The sequence below is a fragment of the Elephas maximus genome, chromosome 25 (assembly GCF_024166365.1).
Source record: "Elephas maximus indicus isolate mEleMax1 chromosome 25, mEleMax1 primary haplotype, whole genome shotgun sequence".
Lineage (NCBI taxonomy): Eukaryota > Metazoa > Chordata > Mammalia > Proboscidea > Elephantidae > Elephas > Elephas maximus.
The window spans coordinates 35508622-35526009 of NC_064843.1; the positions used below are offsets into that span (position 1 = coordinate 35508622).

The window sequence follows — 17388 nt, forward strand, 5'->3', positions numbered from 1 at the left end:
TGAAGTCCATGAGGTACACAACTCTGCATAAGGCAACCCTCCTCAGAAGCCATATGCCACTTAAGTTGCTGCTGCACCCCTCTACCCCCCACCATCTCCCATTCCAAGCTCACATCTGCCCCACTGCCTGCCCAGTACTAACTTGAGGCAGGAGGGATCCAGGCTGCCCAGCACTGAGTCTAGCCCTAAGCCCCTCCCTGTTGATAGACATATGCTGCAGATCGCTGGTCTCCCCTATTATTTCTAAGTCATGCCCTCTCTCAGGCTCCGGATACTTCTCCAGAGGATTTTCCATAAAGAGGAACAAACTAACAGCCTACAGATCTAGTCAAGACAGAAGCAGAGTTTGGTTTGGGCTGCACCGTGTCTTAAAAATCAACAACCTAAGCCTTACGAAACTAGAAAATGAACAGAAAACTGAACAGCCAAAGCAAGTATAAGGAAGAAATAATAAAAGATTAGTGTATAAATCAATGAAACAGAAAAACAATGAAGCCAAAAGTTGGTTCACTGAAAAGATCGACAGAACTGACAAATCTTCAGACTGACCAAGAAAAAAAACAGAGAAGAAACGAATTACCAAAATCAGAAATGAAAGAGGGGTTTTATCACTACTGACTTAACAGAAGTTAAAAAAAAGATTATAAGGGAATAGTGTGAACAACTTCAAGCCAACAAATTAGACAACTTAGACAAGTGGCCATACATACATCTATGGCCAATTAATTTTCAGTAAGGGTGCCCAATTCAGGCAACGGGACTCTTTTTTCAGGAATAGTTTGTTCAACAAATGGTGCTGGGACAACTGAATTTCCACATGCAAAAGAATGAAACTGGACCCATACCTCAAACCATATACAAAAATCAACTCAAAATGGATCAATGGCATAAACTTAAGAGCTAAAACAAAACTCTCAGAAGAAAACATAGGGGTAAATTTTCAGGACCTTCTTTTAGGTAATGGATTCTTAGATATGAAACCAAAAGTATGAGAAACACAAAATTAAATAAACTGGACTTAAAATTAAAAATTTTTGAGCATCAAGAGACATTATCAAGAAAGTAAACAGACAACCTACAGAAAAAGAACCTACAGAATGGGAAAAATATCTAATAAAGGGTTTAACATCCAAAATACATAAGATCTCCTACAGCTCAGCAGCAAAAAAGACGAACAACCCAATTAAAAAATGGGCAAAGAACTTGAACTGACATTTTTTCCAAAGAAGATATACAAAAGGCCAACAAGCACATGAAAAGATAGATGCTCAACGTCATTAGTTACTAGGGAAACACAAATCAAAACCTCAATAAGATACTACTTTGTATCAATTAGAATGGCTAGTCTTATTAAAAACAAAACAGTAAAGTGTCAGTAAGGGTGTAGAGAAATGGGAACACTCACATTGCTGGTGGGAATGTAAAATTGGGCAGCCACTGTGGAAAACCGTGTTACTCAAAAAGTTAAATATAGAGCTACCATATGACCCAGCAATTGCAAACTGAGGTATATATCCAAAACTGAAAGCAGTGACTCAGACACATGCACACCAATGTTCACTGCAGCATTATTCATAATAGCCAAAAGATAGAAACAACCCAAGTGTCCATCAACAGAAGAATGGATAAACAAAATGTGGTATATACATAAATTGGAGTATTAATATTATTCAGCTATAAAAAGAAATGAAGTTCTGATACATTCCACTATACAGATGAGCCTTGAAAACATTATGTTAAGCGAAATAAGCCAGGCACCAAAGGACAAATATTGCAGAAACTCACTTGTTATGGACTGAATTGTGTCCTCCAAAAACGTGTGTCAATTTGGCTAGGCAATAATTGCCAGTTTTATGTGACTGTCCACCATTTTGTCATCTGGTGTGATTTTCATGTGTTGTAAATTCTACCTCTACGATGTTAATGATGCTAACAAGGCAGGACTCAATCTACTACATTGTATCTTGTGTCAATCTCTTTTGAGACAGAAGAGAGAATAGAGCAGAGAGACGTGAGAACTTCATACCACCAAGAAACAAGAGCCAGGAGAACAGCGTGTCTTTTGGACCCAGGGTCCCTGCACTGAGAAGCTCCTAGACAGAGGAAGATTCTTCCAGCAATGTTTAAATAGTTTTTAGTGTACAAGTTTTTCACCTCCTCGGTTAAATTTATTCTTAGGTATTTTATTCTTTTAGATGCTCTTGTAAATAGAATTGTTTTCTTGATTTCCTTTTTGAATTGTTCACTGCTGGTGTACTAAAACAACAGACTTCTGTGTTGATCCTGTAAACTTTGCTGACTTATCTGTTAAGCTTTGGTAGTTTTCCTGTGGATACTTTGGGATTTTGTATATATAGAATCAGTGGTGGAATTCGTGCCTTCCAGGTGGGAGATCTAGGTTCAATTCCTGCCAATGCACCTCATGCACAAGTCACCACCCTTCTGTCAGTGGAGGCTTGTGCGTTGCTATAATGCTCAACAGATTTCAGTGGAGCTTCTAGACTCAGACAGATGAGGAAGAAAGACCTGGCAATCTACTTCCAGCCAATAAAAATCTTATGGATCACAACAGTATGATCCACAACCTATCATGGGGATGGGCACAGGACTGGGACTGGGAAGCATTTTGCTCCCTTGTGCATGGGATCACCATGAGTTGGCAACCAATTCAAGGGCAGCTAACAACAAACAACATCATCCAGCATATATAAAGAACTCTAACAACTCAGTAATAGACTAAATAACCCAATTACAAAATGGGCAAAAGATGTAAACAGGCATTTCCCCAAAAAAGATATGCAAATTGTAATAAGCACATGAAAAGATGCTCAATATCATAAACGCAAATTAAATCACAATGAGATCCCACTTCACATCCACTAGAGCGGCTCAACAGCACCTACCAACAACAGGATGGCTCAACAATGTGTTCAGGAAGGAACGGAGAAATCAGAACCCTCGTACACTGCTGGAGCGGGTGGAAGATGGTACAGCTAACTTTGGAAAAGTTCGGCAGTTTCTTAAAAGTTAAACATACAGCTACCACGTGACCCACACTCCCAGGTAGCTACCCAAGAAGAAATACTCATAAAAGCATCATTAATAACAGGCAGAAAGTATAAACAATCCAAATGCCATCAACTGATAGATGGGTAAACAAAATGTAGTATATTTATACAATGGAATTAAAAAAAAAAAAAACGAAAAACCAAACTTGTTGCCGTCAAGTCAATTCCAACTCATAGTGACCCTATGACAGTAGAACCGCCCCAAAGGTTTCCAACAAGCAGCTGGTGGATTCGAACTGCTGACCTTTTGGTTAGCAGCCAAGCTCTTAACCACTGTACCACCAGGGCTCCATAAAATGGAATAGTATTCAATAATAAACTATTGATACCTGCTACAACATAAATGAACCTCAAAAACATTATGCTAAATGAACAAAGCCACATGCAAAAGATACATATTATATAAATCTATTTCTAAATCCAGAAGAGGAAAATCTATTGAGACAGAAAGTAGATTGAAGGTTGCCTAGGGCTAGGAATCAGAATCGACTGGATGGCAGTGGGTTTGGGTTTTTTTGTTTGTTTAGGGCTAGGAGTGGGAATGGAGACTGACTACAAATGGCCATGAGGCATCTCTCTGAGGTTACAGCAATGCTCTAAAATTAGAGTGTGGTAATAATTATACAATTCTGTAAATATACTAAAACTCACTGGACTATATACTTAAAATGAATGAATTTTATAGTATATAAATTATACCTCCATAAAGTTGTTTTAAAAAAATTCTGGAATTTCGAGCTTTTCCTGAATAACTGAAGACGTGGCCACCTTGGCACCTGGCATATAGTGCCAATCTCTAGAAGCCAAGCAGTAGTTTTTTCCTTTAGATATAACATGTGCTGTCCAGTTCACCAGTCCCCACCCATCCACTAACCCTGAAGGCATCTGAATTTGTAACCCTAGTACCCTGGAGAGTATATAAGCTCTAGAGTCACCGGGCCCTGGGTGGGACTCTCTGACCTCGTATTTATTAGCTGTGTGGTCTTAAATCATTTAAAACCTTAGTCTTTTCACTCATAAAAGGGACAGTAATACTGACCTTAGTCGTTCAGATTTTTATGAAGATTAAAGGCATCTGAACAGTGCCTAGCATAAATATTCTTTTCTCCCCTATCATACTTCCTTATTTTGTTCCCCAACCCTGTCTACTCTTCCTAGTTTCCCTTGAGTCCTGCCTTCATTCCTTGCTTCCAAAGTCTAGCTCAAATCCAGCCTCAAGGCTGCCAACCCTTCGTCACTAGAGTTTCTTGGGGCCCTTTGTCTCTGTAGTCTGAAGTGCACTACCACTCCATCTTGGATCGCTAACTGGTGACTATTTGCCAGACTGAGACATTTTCTCACTTCACCCTTTGATACTGTGCTTGTCACAGAGGCTGACCTGCCACAGTCTACACCTGCATCTACGTCTCCTTCCCTGGTATATGGTCAGCTCCCAATAATAGCCACAAGCCCTCAGAGCCCTGTCAGGTCAGGGCCCCAAATCTATTCCTCCTGTCATCTTTCCCATCTCAGGCCAGAAAGCCTGGCGTCATCTTTGACTCTCATATCCCACACTGGATCCACAGCAAATCCTGTGTATTCTGCTTAAAAATCTATCCAGAATTTGCCTCTCAACACCTCTACCACCACCACCATGGTCTAAGTGACCAAAATCTCTCACCTGGATTGTTGCAATAGCTTCATTCTTTACTGGCCTCTCTACTTCTACCCTTGGCCCACTTCAGTCTACACAGCAACCAGAGGGATTGTCTTTTAAAAGAGATACCAGATTATAACACTCCTCTGCTCAAAATCCTCCAATGACTTCCTATCTGACTCAGACTAAAACCCTACATGATCCAGGTCCTTGTCTACCCTGACTTTTACATCCGTACTCCAATCTCCCCCTTGCTTGCTTCGACTTTCATCACGCTGGCCTACTTATGGTTCCTCAAACACAATAAGCACACTCCTGTTTCAGGGCCTCTGAACTTGCTGAACCCTATGAATGATACTCCCCAAGATATACACATAACTCACTATTTCAGTTCCCGCATTATTTCTGCACAGATTTTATTTTCTCACACAAACCTTCTGTGATCACCCAGTCCTTCCCTATTCCCTTACCCTCCTTTATTTTTCTTCATATTTATTCATTTGTTCATCTGTTTCCCTCCACTAGAGTGTAAACTACAAAAGAACAAGCCGCTTTATTCACTGCTGTATCTCAAATACCTAAAACTGTGCTTGGCACGTGGTAGACAATAAATAAACACTCACTCACTGGAAGAAATGACTGTATGCCCTGCAGGATCCCAAGTCTCCCAAGTTCTATTTTACCTCCCTGTCCTCATCCCCTTCCTGTTTTTGGCCTTCATTCCAACTTTCAGAAGTCCCCTCTTTGCTCAGTCTTCCAACTGCAACAGGTGATGAGACTATTAAAAAAGCTACTGGAATCATATACTCAAAGATAATAACAGTGTATGGAACTCCCCAGTTGACGACACTGCTCCACTTCTGAATGTATCCAGAAGAGGCCACCAAGGTTAGTAAAGGGTCAAGAAGCCAAAAGGTAAGACCAGCTGAAGGTACTAGGAACGCTTAGGGTAAAAATGGAGGAGGTGGTGAAGATTCTAACTACAGCCTTCAAACACCTGAAGAGCCGTCATGGGGAAAGGTGATTAATTACATACAAGTTCTGAAGGCAGGACCAGGGCCAGTGGGAAAAAGTTCCAGAGAGGCAAAGTATGGATCAATATAAGAAAGACAGACACACATATATTTTCTTAAAAGAGTCAGATCTATACCAAGGATAGAATGGCTGCTGGTCACCTGGCCTGGACACCTCTTCTAGCTCTCCTTTATCATATCCTCCCCTATTCCAAAATTTCCCTCAGGCCTTGCATTGTCCATAAAGGGATGAAAGGAAATTGCTCTTTCCTGAAAGGATTACTGGGCTGGGAGCTGAAAAGAATGGCCCAGCTGTAGTATACCTGGACCTCAGCAAGGTCTGTTACTCTACTCTTGCTAGATGAAGAACCTAGGCTGGAATGTGACTCATAGGCTATTGCCAACCTAAAGGAGGAACTACAGTGGTAACTCAGAGCCTTAGGCTCAGTCCTCTTCTGTTCAACATTTCACTAGAGGGTCTGTGGGAGTACAACAAGGCAGTGCTGCTGGTCAAAGTAGTAGATGGCCTGAAACCAGGAGACTGGTCACTCTGTAGACTAAGTAAGAACGGCTGGAACAATGGCCCAAGTCTACATAGGAATAAATTTAACATCCTGCACTTGAATCTAAACATTTCACCTCAACATTGTACATGCGCAGGGTGCAAGTGTGTAAGAAGAGAATGAGCCAAACAAGTATAAAAAGGAAATTTAGCATTTTTATTGGCTCAGTATAGCCCAAGGGAGCCGCAGCTCCTAAGAGCTAATTTAATCTGAGGTGGCATTAATAGAGGAAGAAAAGTCCAGAATGAAGGAGACAGCCATGTCTTATTCTGAACTGGTCATTAATTCAATTAAGAAATATTTAATAAGGGTCTATTACATGCCAGGCACTGTTACAGATATTAAGGGTTGAACAGTGAAAAAAAAAAAGGGGGGGGGGGTCTTATCTTGACGGATCTTACGTTTTTCATGGGAACCCAGGTGATAAAACAGTAACAACGGTAGATATCAATACCTTCTACTGAGAAAAATAAAATAAGGTAAGGTGATAAAGAGAGATACGAGAGCAGAGCTACTTTGAGTAAGGTGGTCAGGGAAACCCTGAGGAGAAAGCACTTGAGTTGAGCCAGGCAACGGGCCAGATTAGGGCACGTGTGGGGCCTAAACAATGATAATCTGTGATGCCCCCTCCTCTGCTTACTTACACATTAGAGCCAGAAACTAAAACTTTTCATGTTGAGTATTAATATTTCCAGTATTTTCTGGACGTTTGCTATGTTAGTATTATATTAAATGTACACTAGATTATGCCAAAGATGAAGAAATTGAAGATTTTTACCAACTTCTTCAGTCTGAAATTGATCAAACATGCAATCAGGATGCAGTGATAATTACTGGTGATTGGAATGCAAAAGTTGGAAACGAAGAAGGATCTGCAGTTGGAAAACATGGCCTTGGTAAAAGAAACGATGCTGGAGATCACATGATAGAATTTTGCGAGACCAACAACTTCTTCATTGCAAACACTTCTTTTCACCAACATAAACGGTGACTATAAACATGGACCTCGCCAGATGGAATACACATGAATCAAATCAACTACATCTGTGGGAAGAGACAATGGAAAAGCTCAGTATCATCAGTCAGAACAAGGCCAGGGGCCAACTGGAACAGACCATCAATTGCTCATATTCAAGTTCAGGCTGAAACTGAACAAAATTACAACAAGCCCTCAAGAGCCAAAGTACAACCTGGAGTACATCACACACCTGAATTTAGAGACTACCTCAAGAAAAGATTTGATGCACTGAACACTAATGACCGAAGATCGGAGCAGCTGTGGAAGGACATCATACATGAAGAAAGCAACAGGTCATTAAAGACAGGAAAGAAAGAAATAAACAAAATGGATGTCAAAAGAGACTCTGAAACTTGCTCTTAAACACTGAATAGCTAAAGCGAAAGAAAGAAATGATGAAGTAAAAGAGTTGAACAGAAGATTTGAAAGGGTGGCTCAAGAAAACAATGTAAAGTATTATAATGACATGTGCAAAAAATTAGAAAACCAAAAGGGAAGAACACGCTTGGCATTTCTCAACCTGAAAGAACTGAAGAAAACATTCAAGACTTAAGTTGCAATATAGAAGGATTCTGTGAGGAAAATATTAAATGACTCAGGAAGCATCACAAGAAGATGAAAGGAATATACAGATTCATTATACCAAAAAGAACTGGTCAATGTTTAACCATTTAGGAGGTACCATATGAGCAGGAATCAATGGTACTGAAGGAAGACGTCCAGGCAGCACTGAAGGTATTGGCAAAAACAAAGCTTCAGGAATTGACAGAATACCAATTGAGAAGTTTCAACAAATGGGAGAAGAGATGCAAGTACTCACTCATCTGTGCCAAGAAATTTGGAAGACAGCTACCTGGCCAACCAACTGGAAGAGATCTATATTTACATCTATTCCCAAGAAAGGTGATTCCACCAAATGCAGAAGTTATGGAACAACATCACTAATATCATACACAAGTAAAATTTTGCTGAAGGTCATTCAAAAGCAGCTGCAGCAGTATATCGACAGGGACCGCCAGAAATTCAAGCCAGATTTGAAAAAGGACGTGGAACCAGGGATATCGCTGCTGAGGCCAGATGGATCCTGGCCGAAAGCAGGGAACACCAGAAGGATGTTTACCTGTGTTTCACTGACTATGCAAAGGCATTCAACTGTGTGGATCATAGCAAATTAAGGATAACATTGCAAAGAATGGGAATTTCAGAATACTTAATTGTGTTCATGAGGAATCTGTACACAGACCAAAAGGCAGTGGTTTGAACAGAACAAGGGGATGCTGTGTGGTTTAAAGTCAGGAAAGGTGTGCTTCAGGGTTGCATCCTTTCACCATACCTATTCAATCTGTACGCTGAGCAAATAATCCAAGAAGCTGAGCTCTGTGAAGAATAGGGCATCAAGATTGGAGGATGACTCAGTAACAACCTAAGTTATGAAGATGACACAACCTTCCTTGTTTTAAGTGAAGAGGACTTGAAGCACTTACTGATGAAAAATCAAAGACAATAGCCTTCAGTATGGATTACACCTCAACATAGAGAAAACAAAAATCTTCACAACTAGACCAATAAGCAACATCATGATAAACGGGGAAAAGACTGAAGTTGTGATGGATTTCATTTTACTTGGATCCACAATCAACACCTATGGAAGTAGCAGTCAAGAAATCAAAAGACACGTTGCACTGGGCAAATCTGCAAAAGACCTCTTTAAAGGGTTGAAAAGCAAAGATGTCACCTTGGAGACTAAGGTGTGCCTGACTCAAGCCATGGTGTTTTCAATCGCCTCCTATGCATGTGAAAGCCGGATGATGAATAAAGACCGAAAAATAATTCACACCTTTGAATTGTGTTGGCGATAAATATTGAACATACCATGGACTGCCAAAAGAATGAACAAATCTGTCTTGGAAGAAGTGCGACCAGAATGCTCCTTAAAAGCAAGGATGGCAAGACTACGTCTCACATACTCTGGACATGTCAGGAGGGATCAGTCCCTGGAGGAGGACACCACCATGCTTGGTAAAGTACCGGGTCAGAGAAAAAGAGAACAGCTCTCAATGATATGGATTGACACAGTGGCTGCAACATGAGCTTAAGCATAACAATGACTGTGAGGATGGCGCAGGACCAGACAGTGTTTCGTTCTGTTGCACACAGGGTCGCTATGAGTCGGAACCAATTCGATGGTACCTAACAACAACAACGTGTGTCTGTATGTATGCCAAACATATTAAAGTTATAAATATTATAACTCTGTGTGTAAACACTATATAGTTAAAAAGTAACTTGATCGAATTCATTGCAATGGCTGACTTACAAAAGCTCACGTCATCTAGGACTGGAGTTCCTATTAGTTGTTTACGAGGACTCCCCAGTCTTTGTATCATGGCAAAGAGCATTGCTGGCTCTCCTGGCTGGAGATGCTGGATCAGCAGATGTGGATGTACACGACAGTTCTCTCAAAATGGCTAAGAGAACTGTTATCTATTATAATTCGTCTTACCTGGTAATTGCTCATGTTGGATCCAGCTGCATGTTGGGTGAATATAGCAAGAGTTGGACTCAACAGCCCACCCCTACCTCTTGTTTATTAGAAATAGTATACTCCCAAGAAACAAGCAGAGATAAGGAGTTTCAATGGCAAGATAAGGAGTTTCAATTACAAGGGAGGAGACCTTAGGAGACAGATGTCAAGGAAAGCATGTAGGGACCTCATAGCTTAAAAAACCTTGGAGATGGGCGCCCTAGTGACCCTATATAAACTTTATTTCCAGCCAACGCATTCTCATACACTACAGCTGGTATCAATTTCGTTTAGTGCCCTGCCAGTTCCCCTCCACTGCAGTACTCATTTTTCCTTGTGTCCTGTCTGCTTAGCATTTATGATTCTTTGCTTTGGACAACTGGTACCCCTGTTTTATTGATGCCCTAAGCAAGTGTTTACTTTGCTTATTGGGTAATGCGTCCCTGGCTAGGAAAAAAATGAGACCCAGCCATTCAAAGATCTGAAGACAGGAGTGAAACAGAGATCCCCAAATGTAAAGAGGGGACCAGCCTGGCATGCTTCAAAAAGACTGAGAGAAAAGGCAATGTGACTAAAGTGGGGTGGAAAGAGAAGTAAAGTGATAGGAGAAGGGGTCAGAAAGGCAGGGCACCTGGAGCACTGCAGTCCTTTCTAGGCCTTACACTTTGAGTTGGATTTACAAACAAGATAGGGATGAGCCAGAACACCAGGAACAGCTGACAGAACTGAGTCTATTTGGCCTAGAGAAGATTTCAGTGGACATGACGGCTATTTCCAAATTCATGTAAGGGTTTATATCTTTAAAAAAACAAAAAACTACTAATTTATTCTAGGTGAGTGACTCTAGAGATTACAGTGTACATTCCAAGAAGGTAGATTTTAAGCACAGCATACAGGAGGAAGAGGGACCGACTCAGAAGAAATGGGCCAAGGGAAAAAGATAAAATGCTCAAAGGCAAGCCTGCTCAGTTATGCAAATTCCCAGAAAAGCCCAACACAATTAGGAGAAATTGTCTCCAAAAAGAAAAATTTACAAAAGGAAATGAATGAAAAAGAGGGAAACCACCAGCCTAAAAGGCTGAGAAGGACCAGGATTTTAAGTAAGGAGGAAAAGATTCAGTGCAGGATAGTAGGAAAAACTTGGTTCTCTGGGGCCAGACTCTCCTGGATTCGAAGCCTGGCTCTTCCACTCACTGCCTATGTGTCCCACTCCAAGTCTCAGTAATTTATAAATTCAGAATCACCACCTACTTCCCAAGTTACTATGAAAATGAAATAATTAATACATAGCATTCAGTACAGTGCCTGATAATACTCATCAAATAGCAGTTCCCTGGGTATATAATCTAACATTTTCTAACACCTCTGGCCTTCAAGAGGAACCTAGAACTACCCTGAAAATTACCTATTTTTCCACCTTATTCAAGCACATGTTTACAAGGCTGTTGCCGCCCCTAAATTAAACGGCCTCCAGGCTGTTGTTTTAACTTCTCTTTCACTCCTTCCCTTGCTGTCAGCCTTCAGCACTCATCTCTAGATGTTCTTAGTACAGTAGCTCCTCTCCCTGTTTTTATATGCTATTTTTAATCTTATGGGGGTTTAGATACCAGATTGCTGAGCTTGTTACAACACCACATAAAAATATCAATAAATTAGTGTTGTGCAAGGGCTTAAGGATGATGATGGTTTGCTTCCTTCGTGTTTTTCAGTGGGACTCTGGAAAAATGAGGATGCCAGATAAATAAGTTATTACTATACGGAGCCACTGGGGGGTGCAAAAGTTAATGCACTCAGCTGCTAACCAAAAAGCCGGAGACTCAAGGCTACCTTGGAAGAAAGCCCTGGCAATCTACTTCTGAAAATCAGCCATTAAAAACTCTATGGAGCACAGTTCAACTGTGACACACATGAAATTGCAATGAGTAAGAATCGACTGCACAGCAGCTGGTTTTATACGGATACATGCAAACTATACGCCTTTTATATGAAATCATATTTTAAAATAGTCCAAAGTGGAATTTCTTCACAAGGTGGTCATCATAAGAACAATAATAAGATCCAAGCTTGACACCCAGGCCATAGAAGGGCCAGGCGCTGAAGGATATTAGATTTACAAAAGCGGGTGGCTGCAAGAGTCTGGAGATTTGAAATGGGAGGGAAGGTTAGAGCTGGCCAATCTGGAGTCAAAGAGCACTAGGTGGGGACAGACCCCTCTATGTACCTTCAGGCAGGCAGAGAGAACAGTATGCTCATGATGCATCTCTACAGTGTGAAGAGAGTGGCCTACGATAAGTGTCTTTTTCAAAAGGAGCCATTGGGTCAGGGGTGTGGGGTGGTACGGAGAACCTAGGGGCTCTGAGACGATGGTAGGGAAAATAGCAGAGTACAGAGCTGGGGACCACCTCTTGAAGACTGCTTTAGTATCTATACTGGCAGTGGCCCTGGAGCCACAGTGTCTGAGTACATTTAAACCTGCACTCTGCAGCCCCCACACCGCAAATCTGGGCTGCCAACTGTGCCTGGCTTTGTCATCTGTGCCCTGGATACTTAGCCTTCTGAAAAGATTGAGCTGAGATGAGAGTACGGAAGAGGACTTCCATTGCAGAAGAGGAGGAGAAGGGTATGCGAAAAGATTTACAGTACAAATTTCCATGGGACCCCCACCTCCTTTAAACTTTGTGAGTGGGGTGACAAACAGGTCAGGGACTGAGATGCTGGCGATTCTTACAGCGTTTCCATTTCACTTTCTCTCATTCCTGTCATGCTGCTTTACCATTCAGAGTCTTCCAGACCGCATTTCTCATTTTATTCTCTACAACATCCCTGCATGGTTGGTGCACACACAACAGGCATATGTAGGGGAGGAACTCCAACTTTACAAACAGGGAAATGGAGACTGGCCAAGGGCACATACTGAAACATAAGATAAAAAACCCAGGTTTCCCAACTCCAACCCGGTTCTCCAGGTTCCTATCTTGTGCTGGCCTCTGTTTTGGGGATCCCATGTGTTACAGGTTTTTTTCTTCTTCCTCCAACTTCATGTTTAGCCTGGGCCTCTGCGTACTTGAAGGTTTTTCTTCTTCCTATCTTTCAGCCTCTTAGCTCCCTTACTATAAAGGCCATTTCTCAGCAGGGACCCCAACTGCTGCCTATTTTCCTGGGCACCTCAAATAACTGGATCTCCTTTACCATCTTGAATCCCTAAGGAGGTCTATCTTGGAATTTTTAAGAAAACAGCAGCTCAAAGAAAGCCTGATGAGTCAGGAATAACAACTGTATTTTCAGTCACACTGACCTGGGTTATAAGATCAGTTTTGTAGATTTCTAGGAGTGAACCCTGGCAGATTATCTCACCTTCCTGAGCCTCAACTTCCTCATCTGTAAAATGAGACTTTGACTAGATTAAATGAGATCCATAAGACAACAGGTTCTTAATGTGTTGATTTCCTTCCGCTTCACCATCTGCTGTCTTCCCTCTAAGCTTCCCAACTTCCCCTTCAGACAGCCCTCCCCTACTCTATCACTGCATCCTCACCACCTCTCATGATCATGTTTTGCAGGTTGATAAAAGTAAAGGATTTCCTGAAGCTGACCTATGGGCTTGGCAGGTCACAGTAGAGACTGAGGTTAGAGGTCACATTAGGAGAGCTTGTATGAGGATGGCTTTAGCTGACGGGTCCCAGGATATTCCCCAGCAGAAAGCAGGTGGTAGAAGCAGGAAAGAAATGAGCCTGCTTTACCTTATTCATGGCAAATGATCTCAGGCCTCCTGTGGCAGCTCCAGGAAGCTATCTCAAGCCTCCTCCCAGTCCAGAAGGCTGCCTATGCCAACATCCAATTTCTCAGACATAGAATAGGAGATAATGACTTGTCAGTTCTCTGTGTAAGAGTAAGAGAACAAGGAAGGAGCCTTGGTGGTGCAACTATTAAGTGCTTGGCTGCTATCCAAAAAGATGGTGGTTTGAACTCACCCAGCTACTCTGTAACAGAAAGACCTGGTGATCCACTCCGGTAAAGATTACAGCCTAGAAAACTCTACGGGAGCAGTTCTACTCTGTCATGTGGGGTCGTTGTGAGTCAAAACCAACACAACAGCACCTAAAAACAAGGGAATGAGGCAAAAATAATCCCCAAATTAGTGTCCCTACGGAACCATGGCGGTGCAGTGGTTAACCACTCCACTGCTAACCAAAATGTTGGCAGTTCGAATCTACTAGCCACTCCTTGGAAACTTATGAGGCAGTTCTACTCTGTCCTATAGGGTCACTATGAGTCAGAATCAACTCGACAGTAGCAGGTACGCGTCGTGTCCGTACACCCTGGCCCAAGCTTGCCCAGGTACCCTCACTCACCAGTACCAAGGCCGAGTTCAGACAGCTATTTCCTCCTGTGGATTACAGGGCCAGCACCAGCTGCCTACGGGAACAGGGCTCACCTATAAAAGAGAGAGAAGTCAGTCAAGGGTCCAGCCCAGAATAGGCATAAACTCAGGTCAGTCTGGGCATTCAGAGTTTCTGCCCTCATTCAGCTCGTATCCTAGTTAAAGATACAAAGGAGTTAATAATTGAATATATAATTTCAGGAAGAAGCAAGTGCTATAAAGAAAAATAAAACAGTAAGGAGAAAGAATGGCAAGGGGTAGAAGTAGAGTCTATTTTAGATAAAATGGGCCTCTCCAGAGGGTGACATCTGGACAGAGACCTGAATAAAGTAAGGGAGTAAGAAGACATATAAAGATTTGAGGGGGGAGTGTCCTAGAGAGGGTTGATAACAAGTACAAAGACCCTGAGGCAATAACAGCCCAGAATGAGCTTGGTATGTCTGAGGAACAAGAAAGCCAATATAGCTAGAATGAAGTGAGTGATGGGTAGAATGAGGTAGTACAGATAAGGTGGAGGAATTAATGTCCCTTATTCTACATATGCGAAACCCTGGTAGCATAGTGGTTAACAGTTATGGCTGCTAACCAAAAAGGTCAGCAGTTGGAATCCACCAGGCTACGTATTAGAAAAACGGAGGTTCAGAAGTTAGGCAACTCACCCAAGGTCAAAGTTCAGTCAGTGGCAGAACCGAGAATGACACTGAGGTTTCCTGGTCAACTTTCTGTCTTACTCCTGGGTCAGATTCCTCCAGGCTTAGATAACCTAGACCCCAGCTGGGAGAAACTTTCAAGCACTGGAGACTGGTTTCAGGTTTCTCCACACACAGGCTACTCTGCTGAGTGAGGATGGCTGAAGAATACAGAAACCCCCTATACATTCCCAGGAATGTGGGACAGAGATGACTCTAAGGAGAACAGGAGCACAGGTCAGGCATTGTTGTAAACCCTTCATTTGTATTAATTCATTTAATCTTTACAATAATCTTGTTAGGTTAGTGTGCTATTATATTCCCGATTTTACCAAGGGGGAAACTGAGGCCTGGAGAAGTTAAATAAATCTGCCTAAGTCGCACAGCTAAAAAATGGTGAAGGTGAGATTTGAACCCACGAAATCTAATTCCAGGGCTTGCCCTCCTAACCATACACTATACCACTTCTCAAAAACAGATGAAAAAAGGCAGAAAATATGTTTTCTAGGCCTAGGTCAGCTGCTAACCAAAAGACCGGCCATTCAAATCCACCAGCCACTCCTTGGAAATCTTATGGGGGCAGTTCTACTCTGTCCTATAGGGCCACTATGAGTCAGAATTGATTGGAAGGCAACGGATTTTTTTTGGGGGGGGGGGGATCCTAGCTGACATGGCTCAGAGACCTCGCCCATTTACACTCAAATCTGAGATGCTCTTCATTTACCTCCCGAACAAGCTTTTTACAAAATACAAGTTGAATGGCTCCCAAGTCCTTCAGCCAGAACTTCCAAAAAGCTTCTTTAATCTCTAGCTACTGTAATCATAAAGCTATGATAATAAATAACAATAGCCATTTAATACCCACTTTTTTTTAACAACATTTACTGCACACTTTGAAAGAGACTAGGTACTAGGTTAAACACCTTACACATGTTGTTATCTTAGAGAAGAAGTGAGAGTTGCTCCAAGATATGAGTAGAGGGATCTGTGGGGGGTTCTGAGCCTGAAACAAAGCAGCAAGCACATGGTCCTGAAGGATCTCTGTTGCCTCAGGCCAAAGGATTAAGGCAGAGCCACTAGGGGGTGGTGTTAAGAGGGTCACACAAGCACCTCCAATTCACCACGTCCAAACTGAACTCATTTCCCAGGCACTAAGACTCCAAATGTTTGTGCTGTCAATTCTTCTTCCCTCTTTCTCCATTTCCACAAGTGCCAACTCTTTCTGGTTTTTTGCTCTAAAAGCTCTACATCCAAACTGCTGTTCCTTACTACCTACTGAGTCAACTTCCTCTTGGTTCAGGATCTCATTATGTCTTGCCTGCACAGCTGGAATATTTCTTAAAATGTACTGACATTACAATGACAGACTGTTACGGCAGCCTCTTCCATGGTCTCTCACTATTCTCCCCCAACCCTCCTGCTCTAGTCCACTGGGCCCACACTGTCAGACTAATGTTCCTAATGTCATTCCCCAATCACTGCACTGCTCTCTAGGTATGGCATGATTTGGTCATCACTTTTTCTTACCTGTACTACAGGCTTCCCAGCTCCTATACTTTTGTCCCTGCTGTTCTCCTGTCCAGAATGCCTTTCCTCATTTGTAAATATTCAAATCCTTTGTAATCTCCAAGGCGTAGCTAATCTATGATGTTATCCTGAACCTTTCTCACCACACTCTCTTTGCCACGTTCTTGAAACATCTCTGGCTTGCACCTATATCCACCTCTGGTCTCATCATCAGTTATGGCACCAGGAATACAGTTCCTCTATTCCCCTTCTTCCTTGAAGAGATTCCTACTGCTTCCAGAGAATGGAGACCTAGTCGGTTAAGATTCCTGTTCTCATTCGGCCTACCCTTATCTTAGTCTGGATCTAACTCCTAACAAGAGACTGGGTTCCAATGTGAGCTCAGGTTCCTCATCTTTAAAATGGGACTGCAATTTCCACCCTGCCTACAGTACAGGAATTTTATAAAAATCAATATGATAGCAGGTAAGGAAAGGCGAGGAGTTAAGAGACTCCCATCCAGGTCTTTAACAGCTCTTCTGTCAGCTGAACAACACTGAATGCATACATAAGCCTCCTACCCAATCAGCTAAACATTTCTTCTTCAGTCCTGGGTTAAGGGTTGTAGGGGATGCAGGGATGACTGACTGAGAAGCGTCTTATCCTTAGGCACCTTATGATCCAGGGTAGGAATGTGTCAACTTCCTGCAAAGGATTAGTAACAATGTTAGGCAGGCTCTAAGAGCCCAAACATGATAGAACATGCAATATCAGGATGCATTGATAATTGCTGGTGACTGGAATGCAAAAGTTGGAAACAAAGGACTGGTAGTTGGAAAAAATGACTTTGGTGAGAGAAACAATGCCAGACATGACATGACTGAATTTTCCAAGACCAACTTCTTCATTGCAAATACCTTTTTTCACCAACATAAACGACAACTATACACATGGACCTCACCAGATGGAATATATAGGAATCAAATCGAC

At 42.1% G+C, this 17388-nt stretch overlaps 1 protein-coding gene across 8 annotated transcripts in view; it reads right to left on the minus strand.

The window, feature by feature from the left end:
* Nucleotides 1-17388, minus strand: part of RALY (RALY heterogeneous nuclear ribonucleoprotein) — a 136607-nt gene that overhangs the window by 82252 nt on the left and 36967 nt on the right. For 7 of the 8 annotated variants that reach the window (XR_007515380.1, XR_007515378.1, XR_007515379.1 and 4 more), the window contains exon 2: nucleotides 14175-14257. The gene's annotated coding sequence lies outside the window, so the exon portion shown is untranslated. Of the gene's footprint in view, nucleotides 1-14174; nucleotides 14258-14862; nucleotides 15271-17388 lie in introns of those variants that run through there. The other variant, XM_049868997.1, reaches the window with a different exon arrangement.